The sequence below is a fragment of the Pseudophryne corroboree genome, chromosome 2, assembly GCF_028390025.1.
Source record: "Pseudophryne corroboree isolate aPseCor3 chromosome 2, aPseCor3.hap2, whole genome shotgun sequence".
Classification (NCBI taxonomy): domain Eukaryota; kingdom Metazoa; phylum Chordata; class Amphibia; order Anura; family Myobatrachidae; genus Pseudophryne; species Pseudophryne corroboree.
Genome location: NC_086445.1, coordinates 484,959,525 through 484,976,155, shown reverse-complemented (window position 1 = coordinate 484,976,155; position 16,631 = coordinate 484,959,525). Strand labels below are relative to the sequence as shown.

Below are 16,631 nucleotides of genomic sequence, written 5' to 3'. Positions count from 1 at the left end.
GTTGCTTATTCGAAGATTGTTAATAAATAGATTGATGCTAACAGTACATTTTAATGGGTAAAAATGCTTTTACCCTGAATTCAACTATTGTGGGTGCAGGTATTGCCATTGCTATGGAGCCAGTTGCTTAGGCGCTAGCCTCCCTTACACCCATATCATAAATGTTTGGAGAGCAGCACTCTGCAGTGTTTCCTAAATGCGAAAGCACTCACTCACTCATCACTAATTCTCTTACTTCTCAATATGTTAGGAAGCTGAAATGTAACATAGGTATTCTTCAGGTGGGAAATAGGAAAACGACGTAATTAGAATTTTAATAAACCTCCCCTAAGGGGATGAAAAGGGGGATGACATAATGACGTCATTACAGATGCGTGGCTTGCGTTGCGTGAACGATAATGCCCAAATGGACAAATGGATCAAAATTGTGTTTGTACCTCCAGTGTGTAGAATTTAATCAAAAGAAAAAATGCAAAAATCCCTCACTCTCTGACTCTCTGACTCACTGACTGACTGATCACTAATTCTCTTACTTCTCGATATGTTAGAAAGCTGAAATTTTACATAGGTATTCTACAAGTGGGAAAAAGGAAAACTACATAAATAGAATTTTGAAAAACCTCCCCTACGAGGATGAAAAGGGTGTTGACATAATTACATCATTACTGATGTGTGGCTTGCATTGCAGGAACGATAACGCCCAAATGGACAATCAGATCAAAATTTGGATTGCACCTCCAGTGTGTAGAATTTCATAAACTAGAAAAATACGAAAGCCCTCACTTTCTCGCTCACCCACTCACTCACTCACTGACTCATCACTAAGTCTCTTACTTCCCGATATGATAGCAAGATAAAATTTAACATAGGTATTCTGCAGGTGGGAAACAGGAAAACTGCGTAATTAGAATTTTAATAAACCTCCCTAAGGGGATGAAAAGGGGGTTGACATAATGACATCATTATTGATGTGTGGCTTGCGTTGCGTGAATGATAAAACCCAAACGGACAATCGGATCAAAATTTGGATTGCACCTCCAGTGTGTAGAATTTAATAAACTACAAAAATGGTCCTGTCACTTTTTACCATATCTGCTACGGGTGCTCCTCGGGTAACGGCAAGAACCATGGATTAATATTTACTTCCATTAAGTCGTCTCAAATTAACAGCTCTATAGATTTACCAAATGTTTAACACTCATTTATATTTACAACCATATAAATCAGAAACTCCCGTGTGAAGAACGGGTGGAACAGCTAGTATAAATAAATAAATATATAGCGTTGGTTTTAAAACTCTAATTCAGTTAAATACTGTCAACTGAGCTTCATCTGTTTGTGCATTTTTCCTGGTACTCTTTCCATTGTGCCGCTTCAAGTTTTTTTGTTTCTATGCAGCAAAAGTACAGGTAAGTTATTTCCAGGTACTCTAGGGGGGAATTCAATTGGTATCGCGTCCCAATCTCCCATCTAGGAGGCGATATCAAATTGATTTGCACCTATTAGTGACAGGTTTAGCTGTGTAAAACAATTAAACCCGACTAAACTAATGGGCGCGATAGCGAAAAGTGCCGTTTGGGCACCCAGACGAGTCACCTTCCTCACATTTCAGCTCGCCACCCATAGGACTTGTGCAATTTTCAATGGTGTGACCAATGGTGACCTTTTCCTTAATATAATGAAACAAAGAACGGACATTCATATTTCGGACATACCTTACAAAACTTAATCTGGGATGTAGTCAGGAGACCGCCGGGATTCCGCTTGCTTCAAAGCCTGACAGTCGGCATGCCGACTAACAGGGACTATTCCCACTTATGGGTCTCCACGACACTCATAGGTTAGGAATAAAACCTGTGCAAGTCACCAAGCCTGCTGCAGGGTGAGCACAGCGAGCCCACAAGGGTCTTTGTTGCACTCACTTCCCCTGCCAACAATCTAAAACTCGGGATTCCAGCATTGGTATGGTGACCGGTGTGATCCTAAACACCAGTCACACAAAACCAAGCAATCCTACTGTATATGGTGCCTTCAGTATAAGAACAGTCTATTTAATGGGGTTAGTGACTGGCAGGAAGTGCTATTCCTTGTTGTTACATATTGGATGCAGTTGAGGCACCCCCCCCCCCCAGTAAATTAGCTCTCAATTTTAAAGCACAAGCATGTATGTATGTATGTATGTATGTATGTATGTATGTAATGACCTCTGTTGCCCAGAGCATGCAGACATGTCTGCAGTACTCTAAAGTATTTTAGCTGTTAAATTGAGGTTTCCCAGATTGTTGCATACATATCTTCCAACAACTCTTTACTCTCTTCTAAGGAGGTCACTCTGTCAGCTGCAGTGATTGGTTGATTGGTCATCTTGCAATCTAATCACCAGATTGAGGCTGTCTTCAAGAGATTGAGATTATTATTTCATAAGGATTTTCAAGCATCTAATGACTTCTTCATATTCCCCATGGTCAACAGGTTTCAAGTTAAAGTCAGATATATAAGAATGGGAAGTAGCAGAAAGTTTTATGAATTCATAGCTGCCAGAGGATCTTCTGAGAGAGTATGTGGTGAAGTAATGTGGCATGAAACTGGGTGCCTGGATCCTTATGCTTCTTTTTAATGTCGAGTTCCAATTTTTCCCCATCAGAAGTGTACAGGTGCACAGTATATCAAGCACCAAAAATGGCCCAATAACCAGTACAGAACCACCATCACAATTGACCCAATAAACAGTACAGAAGCACCATTACCATTCATCATCCCCCAAAATTAGAGAGTCATCTAGTGCCAAGTGGAGGCCATCACTATGAGATTGAGAGGCACGGAGAGGAGTAGTAGTGCGTAAAGGTGTGTCCTAGGTATGCTAGACAAGGAGACAATAGTGCTGAATAAAATATATCCAGGAATCTTCCACGGCCAAGTGGGAATTAAGAGTAAAACAGACTAGCTATCCCTGTATTCCCAGAGGACCTTGGGTATAAAATGCTGAAGCGGAGGGCGCTACTCCGCAGACTACAATGTTTCTCCATAGTGGTACACGTGTGTGTGTGTGTGTGTGTGTGTGTGTGTGTGTGTGTGTGTGTGTGTGTGTGTGTGTGTGTGTGTGTACCACTTAGCTCCAGGGAAGACCTGCGATTTACCCGCTCCAGATGCTGGTCCAGCATCCTTCACTGCTACCTGCATTCTGCACACACTCACATGCATGTAAAACCCATTACAGAGTCTCTCACTGTTTAGAGTTATCACCCCTCTTTACAGAAGCTGAAAGGTGAGGAGCTTATTATATATTTGCAAATGAGTTTATTAAAATTTTTGCATTTTGTGTACAAATAGAGGACCAACTTCATTACTGGTTTATGACAGTTTGCTGGGGGAATTTATTTAGCATTTTCTTGTGTAAATAACCCCTCCCTTTCAAACACCTGTTTCGGCTTACAAATGGCTTTGAACAACATCGTTTTCATGTGCTATGATATTTATCTAAGTTCTAAACAGCAAAACATTAAGAACCTGATGAGCACCGTACACCAGTCTGCAGAGCATATCCTGCATATTATAATTCTATGCCTGTAGTTCCAAGCATGCAAAGCAAACTAGACTTTAATTCAGCACCAGCCCCCAAATGGCAAGCTTTACAGAAGTGTGAATGTTAATACTTTACTACTACTAGACTAGTTCAATAATTTTGGTATAAAATGAGTGTGGGACTCATGGCAAAAAATAACCGACAGGAAATTAAGTTAGAAAAAATAATGATGTTCTGTAATATGCATCTCTTTCATTTTGTGTCTGATGAATACATGATATAACCATATGAAATGAAAAAGAAAAATATATAAATGTAAATCTAGCATTAAAGTTATTGGTGTAAATGAAAGCGTAATCAGCAGTAGCTTCATGGAAACCTATTGGATATCTCAGTAAATCTCTCCTGACTGATGTGCAATTATACCAGATGCAAAAACATACTGAGCAGACACATTACAGCAGGCAGACAGTGCTGGTAATGGAGGAAGTGATTGCTTATATGGATGACAGCACAGTTTTTATTCTCTTGGTACAGAACAGGGTATGTGGTTTTAAATGGAAATTATTGCTTATTTATAATTTACTATTTACCAGACCGTCAAAGTGACGGAAAAACATAACAGTAATGTCAGCGCAGGCAGCTGTGTGTGCCCAAATGGAGTAAGACTTGATTTGCTCCGTTAGGCGCCATCTAGTGGCCGCTGGTGTGCAAAACACTTAAACTACCCCATAAATGCGAGGAGCAGTGCTAGCCCTTTATTATATAGGATTGTCATTTAAGCAATAGCTTATCCTTATTTGATTAAGTGGGATATATAATGGAGCACCTATATTGGAAATACTGGAAAGATGTTGTGCACAAACTAATCAGATGTTTAGTCTGCACGTACCTAAATCATTAAATGGACTAGTGCTGTACTGCTGTGAACATAAAACAATATAGTTACACTTGAAACAATAGATAATAATAAAATAGTTATGTTTGCCTGATGCCCTCCTATATTAAGTGTAGATAAGCAGCAATGGCGGCGGCAGTCATGGTCATATAGATGTGCAAAGATTTTCTACATTTCAGTTTTATTGAAAAATCGCTGCTAAACAATGTCTTATATATGATATAATGTCCGAGTTCGGTAGCATCCCAGACAGGGATATAAGGAAGATCCATTTCAAAAGAGGTCACACACTGGGATGTTCGCACATACACAGTAGGAATGGCTTTTAACACCTTTCCACAAGCCTGCTTTGTTCTGGAATAACTTGTGTGACTCTACATTACCAACTGAAAAGAAAAGTTTCCTGTAGTTTATTTAATTAATACTTGTTCAAAATACACCGTTTGTATACAACAGAAGCAACTAGATATATCAATAACCAAATGAAATCATGAATCCCATTATAGCTTCTGGACAACTCACAGAATTGAGAAAAAAACTGTTTAATCTCTCACCAAATGCAACCTATACTTGCTCTGTCATTGATAACCCAATGTATCTGTACACCTCCAACTTTGGCCCTCATTACGGGTTGATCGCTCGCTAGCTATTTTTTGCAGCGCAGCGATCAGATAGTCGCCGCCTCTAGGGGAGTGTATTTTCGCTTTGCAAGTAAGCGAACGCTTGTGCAGCTGAGTGGGACAAAAAAGATTTTTGCCGTTTCTGAGTAGCTCTGGACTTACTCAGCCCTTGCGATCACTTCAGCCTGTCCGGTCCCAGAATTGACGTCAGACACCCGCCCTGCAAACACTTGGACACGCCTGTGTTTTCCCTACCACTCCCAGAAAACGGTCAGTTGACACCCATAAACACCCTCTTCCTGTCAATCTCCTTGTGATCGGTTGTGCGAATGGATTAGTCGCTAGAAGCATTGCACAGCAATGATGCTGTTTGTACCCATATGACGCGCCTGCGCATTGCGGTGCATACGCATGCGCAGTAGCAACCTGATCGCTGCGCTGCGAAAAATGGCAGCGAGCGATCAACTCGGAATGAGGGCCTTTATACTTTCACTCTGCTCAACACGAGAGGCAGTTCACCTGGGCAGGTATCTTGGCAGGGCAAAACATGAAATGAAAGTCCAAACAGAAGTTCCTTGGTTGGGCAGATCCAGAAAACATGAACAGGTAACATTAAAACATCATTGAACATCAATGACCCAGCCCTAAGTGCTGGGATCAGACAGTCTAAATAGGCAGCTGCCAGGTGTAGTCTATGCAGGTAATTAAATTAGCAAATACCCAAAACCTGAATTTAAACCAGAGTCCAAAGAGCAGCACCTCTGGTAAGGACCAGTACTGCAGTTCATAAAACAACATTCTTCTGTAAAAACAGCAAAACAGAGTTCTAAAATTTAGTTTACATTATTTTCTGAGATTTACTCTTATATTCAAAGATTTTACTTTTAGATTGCTGATTTGAATACAAAAAGTGGTGATTGTTGGGTCATGTCAAGTGCAGGTTAAAAATTGTCTTTGCTCAAACTTGTCTTTGCTAATTTATTCATCTTGTGATTTAGGTAGTGTTCTTTGTCTATGGTGGGTTACTTTAATCATAAGACAAGTCAGGATGAAGATCATAATAAGAGACAGGAGATGTCAGCAGAGGAGGATGTAAGTGCTGATCTACCTCAGTCTTCGTCTCAAATGTCTCAGCATGCTTAGTCAAAATCCTCACCAGCAAAGATGGTAGGCAGAGATGGAACAAAATAGGAGATCATCAACTTGTCATCTGGAAGAAGGGCTGCTGTGAACATCCAGGAGGAGTGAGGAGGTCCCCTATGCACCCCTGCCACCGAGTGTATGATTTAGTCATCTGCATTTTGACAAACTGATGCTTCGTATCATGCAAAGGGTGTTTGTACAAAAGGTATCTCTGTGGATGATCTCTGACACAATGCCAAGGGACAGATTTCAGGAGATTCTTAGATTCTCAGTTTTGACGAGAAATTATGCTGGAAAATATATATTGTGGAACCGCACTAGTCTGACAATAGTGTTGAAATATAATGAAAAAATGAAAAAAACCAATATATATGCAGTTAATGAATGATTCTTAAACTGCTAATGATTGGCGGTGCTCCCAGGAATTTTGTAGGTTAGACTACAATAAAAAGGAGAGAAAAGACAAAAAACCCTTGTTTGGGAGCACTCCTTAGTAAAGATCAGATTATGAGTAGTGAAAGGAAATAAAATAAAACTTAACCTTTATTTATTTCTTGAAGATAAAAGTAAAATAATAATGAATATAATTATAACAAAAAAATGGTGTCTATAATAAAGGAGCTTGTTGACTAATAAAAAACACTTGTTGACCTTTTTAACATATGAGGTACAAGATGATTGAAAGAGGTGAAAATATCAAGCGACAGTGATATGTTATATATCTGTATATACGTTGAAAGTATATATAGTATGTTGTGTATGGATGCCGTGTGGTACCAAACGGTATTAAAGGCATCAAGAAAAATCATCACTGAGCATGCCCAAAATGTAGGTGTACCTGGTAGCGTGGTTGTAGTGTAAAACTGGAGATTGAAATACCAGAGAGGTAAGAAAAAATGGGAGAATAAGTCAGAGGTTATATTTAGTGAAAAAGGGCCCACTGCAACTGGTATTCTCAGGAGGTTTCCCTTCCGGATACTGACCAGGCCATGCCTGCTTAGCTTCCGAGATCGGACAAGATCGGGCGTATTCAGGGTAGTATGGCCGTGGGCCGATTGTTAGGATGAAATTAATTGAAATGACAAAAGAAGATCACTGCTACTATCTGTACCATACATAAATCAGAGAAAAATAGATTCAATACGTTTTTCCAGAGGCAAAAGTGTGGTGAAAGGATATTATTCTTGAAAGAGGGGCCCACTGCACCTGGTATTCTCAGGAGGTTCCCCTTCCTGATACTGCCCAGGCCATGCCTGCTTAGCTTCCGAGATTGGACAGGATCGGGCGTATTCAGGGTAGTATGGCCGTGGGCCAAATGTGAAAAAAGGTAATAGAAAAACCACACTCTGCTGGCTGTACTTCACATATAATGAAAAAATTGTTCTGAAATGGTATTTTCCAGATAGGAGTGTATGTTGGTGGTGGAGAAATGTTGATGAGGGGAATTGAAGAGGGATGGAAAAGAAAAAAAGGGGGGGAATATGAATGTGTGTTGGAAAAATTGTGAAGCTAAGTGTGTGTGAGAGATGTGTGTCTGCTGATAGAAAATAGGGTATGAAGTGGTGATTGTGTGTGGTAATAAAATGTGATGAAGAGATGAGATGTTGCAGATGTGGAGTGGTGATTATGTGTGGTAATGGAATGTGATGAAAAGATGAGATGTTGCAGATGAATGCTGTATGAAAATTGGGGCTGGGTCAAATTGGTTGTTGACTTTTGAGCTCTGGGTCAGCTCCCCAGAAAATAGCAGAAATAATGCTATTAGTAAAAGTTCTTTACAAGAAACACAAAATATAAATCAAAATAAATGGATAATCATGTAATTGTTAAGAGCTCACGGCTGGCTCACATAACATTATACAAAAATAAATAGGCGAAAAAATGAACAGAAAATGGCAGAATCAAACGTAATGCATATATGCCATATTGATATGCTGGTTAATCTTGAATAAATGTCAAGTAAAAAAAGGAAATCAAAATATACCATAGGTACACCACAATAATAGGTATCAGAAATCAAGGTAAAGTAACCTAGTCTCATATATGGGCATGAGCGGGAGAAAGGTACAATATAAGTGCTTATTATTCATGTGAAATGATACTAAGCATAAAGGATATATGGGTAGCCAAATTGTGCTACCGGAGAATGCACAATATCAGTACCAAATATTGCTGTGGGACGATATTAAATATATTGGGTATGTGGGTAAACACTTTTTGTCACACAGAGTAATGGATGTAAGTACGAAATACAAATATAAAAAACCCTGGTGGTCTAGTGTGTTGTTTACCGCCGCCGCAAGGTATGCGGCCCGTGTCGTTGTTTCCTCACACAGAGTCCCGCTGCGGTGATGAGCGCGGCCGCCCGTTTCCGGACTGGGCGTCCGCGATGACGTCACTAAGGACGTACTCGACGTACGTTTCACCTCTTCAGGCTTGGTCACGAGAGCTTCTCTCTCATGCTCTCATGTGTCCAGGTTATAAGTACTTATAACCTGGACACATGAGAGCATGAGAGAGAAGCTCTCGTGACCAAGCCTGAAGAGGTGAAACGTACGTCGAGTACGTCCTTAGTGACGTCATCGCGGACGCCCAGTCCGGAAACGGGCGGCCGCGCTCATCACCGCAGCGGGACTCTGTGTGAGGAAACAACGACACGGGCCGCATACCTTGCGGCGGCGGTAAACAACACACTAGACCACCAGGGTTTTTTATATTTGTATTTCGTACTTACATCCATTACTCTGTGTGACAAAAAGTGTTTACCCACATACCCAATATATTTAATATCGTCCCACAGCAATATTTGGTACTGATATTGTGCATTCTCCGGTAGCACAATTTGGCTACCCATATATCCTTTATGCTTAGTATCATTTCACATGAATAACAAGCACTTATATTGTACCTTTCTCCCGCTCATGCCCATATATGAGACTAGGTTACTTTACCTTGATTTCTGATACCTATTATTGTGGTGTACCTATGGTATATTTTGATTTCCTTTTTTTACTTGACATTTATTCAAGATTAACCAGCATATCAATATGGCATATATGCATTACGTTTGATTCTGCCATTTTCTGTTCATTTTTTCGCCTATTTATTTTTGTATAATGTTATGTGAGCCAGCCGTGAGCTCTTAACAATTACATGATTATCCATTTATTTTGATTTATATTTTGTGTTTCTTGTAAAGAACTTTTACTAATAGCATTATTTCTGCTATTTTCTGGGGAGCTGACCCAGAGCTCAAAAGTCAACACCAATTTGACCCAGCCCCAATTTTCATACAGCATTCATCTGCAACATCTCATCTTTTCATCACATTCCATTACCACACATAATCACCACTCCACATCTGCAACATCTCATCTCTTCATCACATTTTATTACCACACACAATCACCACTTCATACCCTATTTTCTATCAGCAGACACACATCTCACACACACACTTAGCTTCACAATTTTTCCAACACACATTCATATTCCCCCCCCTTTTTTTCTTTTCCATCCCTCTTCAATTCCCCTCATCAACATTTCTCCACCACCAACATACACTCCTATCTGGAAAATACCATTTCAGAACAATTTTTTCATTATATGTGAAGTACAGCCAGCAGAGTGTGGTTTTTCTATTACCTTTTTTCACATTTGGCCCACGGCCATACTACCCTGAATACGCCCGATCCTGTCCAATCTCGGAAGCTAAGCAGGCATGGCCTGGGCAGTATCAGGAAGGGGAACCTCCTGAGAATACCAGGTGCAGTGGGCCCCTCTTTCAAGAATAATATCCTTTCACCACACTTTTGCCTCTGGAAAAACGTATTGAATCTATTTTTCTCTGATTTATGTATGGTACAGATAGTAGCAGTGATCTTCTTTTGTCATTTCAATTAATTTCATCCTAACAATCGGCCCACGGCCATACTACCCTGAATACGCCCGATCTTGTCCGATCTCGGAAGCTAAGCAGGCATGGCCTGGTCAGTATCCGGAAGGGAAACCTCCTGAGAATACCAGGTGCAGTGGGCCCTTTTTCACTAAATATAACCTCTGACTTATTCTCCCATTTTTTCTTACCTCTCTGGTATTTCAATCTCCAGTTTTACACTACAACCACGCTACCAGGTACACCTACATTTTGGGCATGCTCAGTGATGATTTTTCTTGATGCCTTTAATACCGTTTGGTACCACACGGCATCCATACACAACATACTATATATACTTTCAACGTATATACAGATATATAACGTATCACTGTCGCTTGATATTTTCACCTCTTTCAATCATCTTGTACCTCATATGTTAAAAAGGTCAACAAGTGTTTTTTATTAGTCAACAAGCTCCTTTATTATAGACACCATTTTTTTGTTATAATTATATTCATTATTATTTTACTTTTATCTTCAAGAAATAAATAAAGGTTAAGTTTTATTTTATTTCCTTTCACTACTCATAATCTGATCTTTACTAAGGAGTGCTCCCAAACAAGGGTTTTTTGTCTTTTCTCTCCTTTTTATTGTTGACGAGAAATTAACCTGAGCTGAACACCTGACATCTGACAATTTGGGAGACATTTGGGAGAAATTGCCTTAGTTGTTACCACACACAGGTTAAAATATAACTATTGATGGGCAATTATTTCCAAACGAAACAAGGTGCAGGTTTACTCAATTTTTGCCAACTAAGCACAACAAATACGTAGTAATCAAATTCTGGATTACTGCAGAAGAAGTATATATGCAATGCCTTCCCATTCCTCGGCATGGAGGATGCCCATCCAGACAAGCAGCCACTAGTAAAGTATGCTGTTATCCACCTCATGGAGCCATTTCTAAACCAAGGAAGAAATATGATGACAGGCAACTTCTTCATGTCTCTTTAACTTACTAAGTAGCTCAAGAAAAGAAAACAGAAGATTTGTTGTGAAATCCCTGATAAGATGAAGAATCACAATGCAGAAAAAAACTCCACTACCATCTTGCAACACCCTGGCAACAAAGACTGCACCTTGACTGTGTATAAAGGGAAATTAAGAACGTCATTCTTCTCAGTACACTGCCTGCTAAAGTAGCAAAGAAGGAAAGAAGAAACTAGAAACTGTAGCTTTCTATAAAGCCATGAAGTATGGGGTGGATGTCATTCTCCAAATGACTCGTAAATACGCCACTAAGGAAGCATGTAGGAGATGGTCGAAGCAGATCTTCTACAATATCTTGGACATGGTGGCAATCAATGCCTGGATCACCTACAATCAAGTAACAAACAGAAAGATGAAAAGGAAGAAGTTCATTCTTCAGCTGGCAAATTAACTAAAGTGAGGAAAAGAGCAAGAAGAAAGACAGCAAGAAGAAGTTGTTGCAGGACCAAGGTCATCTAAAAAGCAAGAAATGTCAAATCGGTCTGTGAAAAGTCAATAAGACCAGTGATTTCCGAGAGAAAGGCCACAAGGCCATGGGCATAAAATGTGCAGGAAAATTACAAATCATGTGTACAAAATGTGATTAGGAAGTTCAGTCAAGAGCCACATAATCCTTTTTAGAAAAATTATAAGCATGGTACATTGCTGGACTGAGAAGTAAAATCTTTGTAGTTAAATTGGCGATCTAACAGTATCACACTATCAAGTCAAATCTTTTACTTTAAGATACAATAACAAGGGACAGATTATCATAGAAATGAATAGGGAGGTACCTACTGTATTGGCTGAGAGCAGTCACCGCCATAGCAACTGTTCCCACGCTTTCTGTCATTCTTTCCTATGGCAGTGTCTGCAAGTGGCCTATTATTTCACGTAGGCACTGTACACAGAATACAGTGGATGTCCCATGGGTTTATTATTTTACTAAAACCATTGGATTGCTTACTTGGACTGAAGAGGTGTCCATCCAAGGATTTGGTATGTACAGTATAATTTTTTCTTTTTTTTAAATACAGGATTACCGGTGGCAGTGTCTGATGACTGTGGAAATTTGAATATTTTGTTTACAGGTGTACTAAGGGTGCCAAAGGGCCCTTAATGTCCAAACATGCTCGCCTTTTTTGTTCTGCACTAGCCTCTGAAGAAGCTGATATACTCAGTGAAATGTATTAGTCAGACTTACTTTCTGGGTACATCCTGAGATGCATTGAACTAGTTTTTCCTCACCCATCTTTGTTTTAAGTGCCCCCGTATTACCAAGGGTCCTGGATCTCTGCTGACTTATATTTCTGACTGCACCATAACATAGGATACCGACTATATTATCCACTATCATTCTGGCACTTAATACCAACTGCAGCCTGGTTTTCATCATGATGCCCTTTTCCCGGACAGGGCTACACAGGCTGCCACACATCCGGATCTACTCACGGTGCTACAATTGGCCATCTAGGAAGGATTATCAAACATACACCAGATCTGGTAATATTTTCCATTTGGAGAGACTTAATCCATTCTGGAGTGTTGCTACCCTCAAAGGGTCCCATTAGTACCTATAACAAAGTACTTTTTAATCTTTTTTTTATTCTTTATTTTTAGGTCATTATATGCAAATCTTGTGATATACCAATAGCCTCCTTGTAATATGCGTTTTCACATTTATATCTGAATTTTTTACATGTTCATATATTTTTATGAGCTACAATAGCTATCTGCTAATATTTATATTTTGGATTATTGCTATATTTCATTATATATGATATTGTTAAGATATTATGAACAGCTCATTAAATTGTGCTGTCCTTATCCTCTACTGTTTTACCTATCTTACAGGAGACTATACCGTATACTGCCAGCACTTTAGTGATACTGCTACCAGAGACTATTATTTTATTTATTTTTATATATATTTTTTACTTATTTATATGTTTCTTACTGTTTACCTCTCCTAAACACAGAGATTGAGCTCAGTGCATCACCCAGGGTTCATTTTGACTTTCAAGTTGATAGCTTGCAATTAGAATCAGTAGGACAGTTAGTGGATTTAAGGAAACGAAAAAGGTGTCTACACATATAAGTTCTATTTCTTTTGCGGTACTGCAGACAGATTGGAAACATTTTTATGTATAGACAAAGTGGGGTGTCACTCCGCACTGGACAATGAAGATACTTATTTCAAACTTAATAACAACAATATGAAACCAGCCTTGGCAAAAAATAGTATGACTATCTGTCAATATTACAGCTGCTGGTGGTGCGCCATATCGTCAGAATAAACATCATGAATGTAGGAAAGAGAAAAGAAAGAACTCCTTTTGTTGGCGCACTCTTTATACAAAACTAGTTATGAGAAGAGAATTTAATACATATTTGAAACAACTACATCTGGGATATAATATAACTTGCTCAGTGCCATATTGGTTATTGTGTTATATTATTAGTAATCTGTCTTTATTATTATATTGCTTTATTGAGAGAGTATTTCTCACTGTGGTCCCTTCTAACACATGAATTAAACTATTCTACTTTTCTGGGACTCTCATTGGTGATCCAGTCAAAATCCTAACCCATGGCAGTTTTCCAACTGGTGGGCTTATACTGACTGCCTAACACCAAAAGCAGATCCTGCTTTGGTTTCTCTAAAAACTCTATATCCTCCTCTCCCCTCTTTTGCTTTTTTTCACGAACTCTCAGCAATGATTCAGGGGACCTTTTTGCGACAATACCAAGCTACTACCACACCATACTGCATGTGCCCAATCTCGTCTGATCTTGGAAGCTATACAGTATAGGGCCGAGCCAATACCAAGTGGGAGACCACCTGGGAATACCCGGTGTAGTAGGTGTGAATTATTGGGACACTCCAGACTAACATTGACAGCAGATTCAGCTCTGTTATCTTCCTTTTTTCTCTACATTTCCTTTGACACCGATAAGGTGATAATAGATCTACCGTTCACAAAAATCTGCAATATCTTTATGTGAATAGTCCCATATGGTGGACTGAATGAAATATATGTTTATAATTTGAGGTTGCGCTCAGATAAGATCCAATCCAGGACCTGACTTGGTTTCCTACTCTTTACCACTCACAACATTGGCTGGTACAAGACAAATATACTAATAAATAATATATTGATATTTTAAGGTAACAATACAGGCTGCTGCCCTATCATTAAGAGTATTTTTACTTCTTTATTCTTTTTAGGAGACATTATTTTAGCTTAAACTCATTAAAGGTTGTTTTAAATCATTCATGATATCATCACTACTAACGAAATTCTCTACTCATAACTAGTTTTGTATAAAGAGTGCGCCAACAAAAGGAGTTCTTTCTTTTTCTCTTTCCTACATTCAGATTGGAAACATTTGGTTGATCATATACAGACTCCCAAGCGGGCCGCTTCTAAGCAGAAATCACTAAAGGAGTTGGCGAATTTAGGAAAGAGATGTCTCCATATGCGCAAAACTTCTATTCGCCACTGCGACCCGCGGGTGAGACAGCGAAACAGTACAAGAAAAGAAGAACTGTCCTGCCAAAATCAGGACAGTTGGGAAGTATGCATACACCAGGTAAAAGTTCCAAATGCAGGGGGGGGGTTCCACAGCTTCCACAGACTGCAGGTCATAAGCAGGTTACAGGTCACAGGTCACAACAGTTTACAGCAAGATTTAGCAAAATACAAGTATCACAGCTTTCCAGAACCCCTAACAGCCACACCCTGGACTATCACCTGGGCAACTAGTTCACAATCAGGAGCCCTGAACTCTGTTTCCAGCAGATGTTTAAGCTAAGCTCTCAGGTGCTATACACATCTGAAATAGCTAATTTCTCTCTATATATATATATATGTACATGGGATGTAGTTATGTGACCGGCGGTCACAATACCTCCCCCTACATCTCGCCCCCTCGGCATGCCGACGAACAGGGGCTACTCACCGGGACAACCCACCACCGAGCCCGTAGCATGCCTGCAAGTGGCTTGTTGCGCCCAGCCGGCATTCCGTTGCCGGTATGCTGACAAGCGGTGTCCTGACCGCTGGTCACACATAGTACACATATATATATATATATATATATATATATATATATAAATCCGCAATTAGGGCAGCACTCCTAGTAATAAATACAGCAGCTCCGGTGCCCTCCTAGGTGCCCAAATAGGCCCACAGCATACTTCCAGGTGCGGCGGCACTCGGATATAGATACGTTTAAGGCAGAATGTACAACGTTTCGGAGAACTTTATTTCCACTCCGTCATCAGGTAAAGATGACGGAGTGGAAATAAAGTTCTCCGAAACGTTGTACATTCTGCCTTAAACGTATCTATATCCAAGTGCTGCCGTACCTGGAAGTATGTATATATATATATATATATATATATATATATATATAGCCATCAGAACCTCACATATGCCACACACAAATCGGTGTCTGATTTTGGTTGCTATAATTGCCCCACTTCCGGCACTGTTCGCAGCCCCTGATTGCCACGCTTCCGGTCACAGGTAAACGAGTCCGTTTACAGTATATAGCGACACTATACACGTATACAGGGTATGCTCTGGGTTTCCGGCGATTACGGAGCCTAGTGTGTATACCCTGATATTATGGGTTTCTGTACTAGTTTGTGAATTCTTACCACTTCCGGTACGGACCGGCACTTCCGGTGGCGGACCAATTTAAGCACTGCACCCGGTGTCAGCAAACTATCAAGCATGCTTGTGTATGCCTGACTGATGCTGATAACCGTGAAAACTATGTGTTATATTCACTGTCACCTTTTTTTGATCTGCTTGCATTTTTTAACTATTGGAGGTTGATGTAACTGTATATACACACTGACGCGGCATGGTGGTTACGATTTGTCTGTTTATTTAATTGATTATGGGACACTGTTGCTGCTGGTTGGGGATTATATTATTGGATGTAGTTTGTTCAGAGGACTACTAGTGGAATTATCTACAATTATTGCCCTACCAGTAGATATCCTCTATTGGAGCATTATATTAATATATAAAACCTTTTATTTATTTATTTATTTATTAGCAGTTTCTTATATAGCTCAGCATATTCCGTTGCGCTTTACAATTAGAACAACAATTATAGAACAAAACTGGGCAAAGACAGACAGACAGAGGTAGGAAGGCCCTGCTCGCAAGCTAACTGTCACGATCCGGGTATCTGGACGCCATTACTTGCCTTTTAGATGCCTTCTGAGGCTTGCTCAGCGTTCCAGGGCCGGATCTCATCTGTGTTACTGATGTCCACATTCTGCATATCCCTCCTGTCCCTCTGAGACGCTGTCACAGCGGCGCCATGTTTGAATCTAGCATGGCGTCTCCCGTCCTCCGCGGCCTCCGCCGCCGCTCCTGTGTTCCAGTATGCAGGTTGTCAGAGTGGTGCCCCATGCCTGCCGCGGCCTCCGCTGTCATCCATGTTTCTCAGTGTGCAGTTGTCAGTTTGGCGTCTCCTGTCCTCCGCGGCCGGCGCCGCCATTTGCTGCTATGTTTCC

At 40.1% G+C, this 16,631-nt stretch overlaps 5 pseudogenes; 3 read left to right on the top strand and 2 right to left on the bottom strand.

The window, feature by feature from the left end:
- Positions 1-7,118: 7,118 nt before the first annotated feature.
- LOC135052391 (5S ribosomal RNA) lies at positions 7,119-7,236 on the bottom strand (annotated as a pseudogene).
- A 142-nt stretch (positions 7,237-7,378) lies between these two features.
- LOC135051930 (5S ribosomal RNA) lies at positions 7,379-7,496 on the bottom strand (annotated as a pseudogene).
- A 2,348-nt stretch (positions 7,497-9,844) lies between these two features.
- On the top strand, positions 9,845-9,962 carry LOC135051928 (5S ribosomal RNA; annotated as a pseudogene).
- Positions 9,963-10,104: 142 nt separating this feature from the next.
- LOC135051780 (5S ribosomal RNA) lies at positions 10,105-10,222 on the top strand (annotated as a pseudogene).
- A 3,619-nt stretch (positions 10,223-13,841) lies between these two features.
- On the top strand, positions 13,842-13,959 carry LOC135052299 (5S ribosomal RNA; annotated as a pseudogene).
- The last annotated feature ends 2,672 nt before the right edge of the window (positions 13,960-16,631 follow it).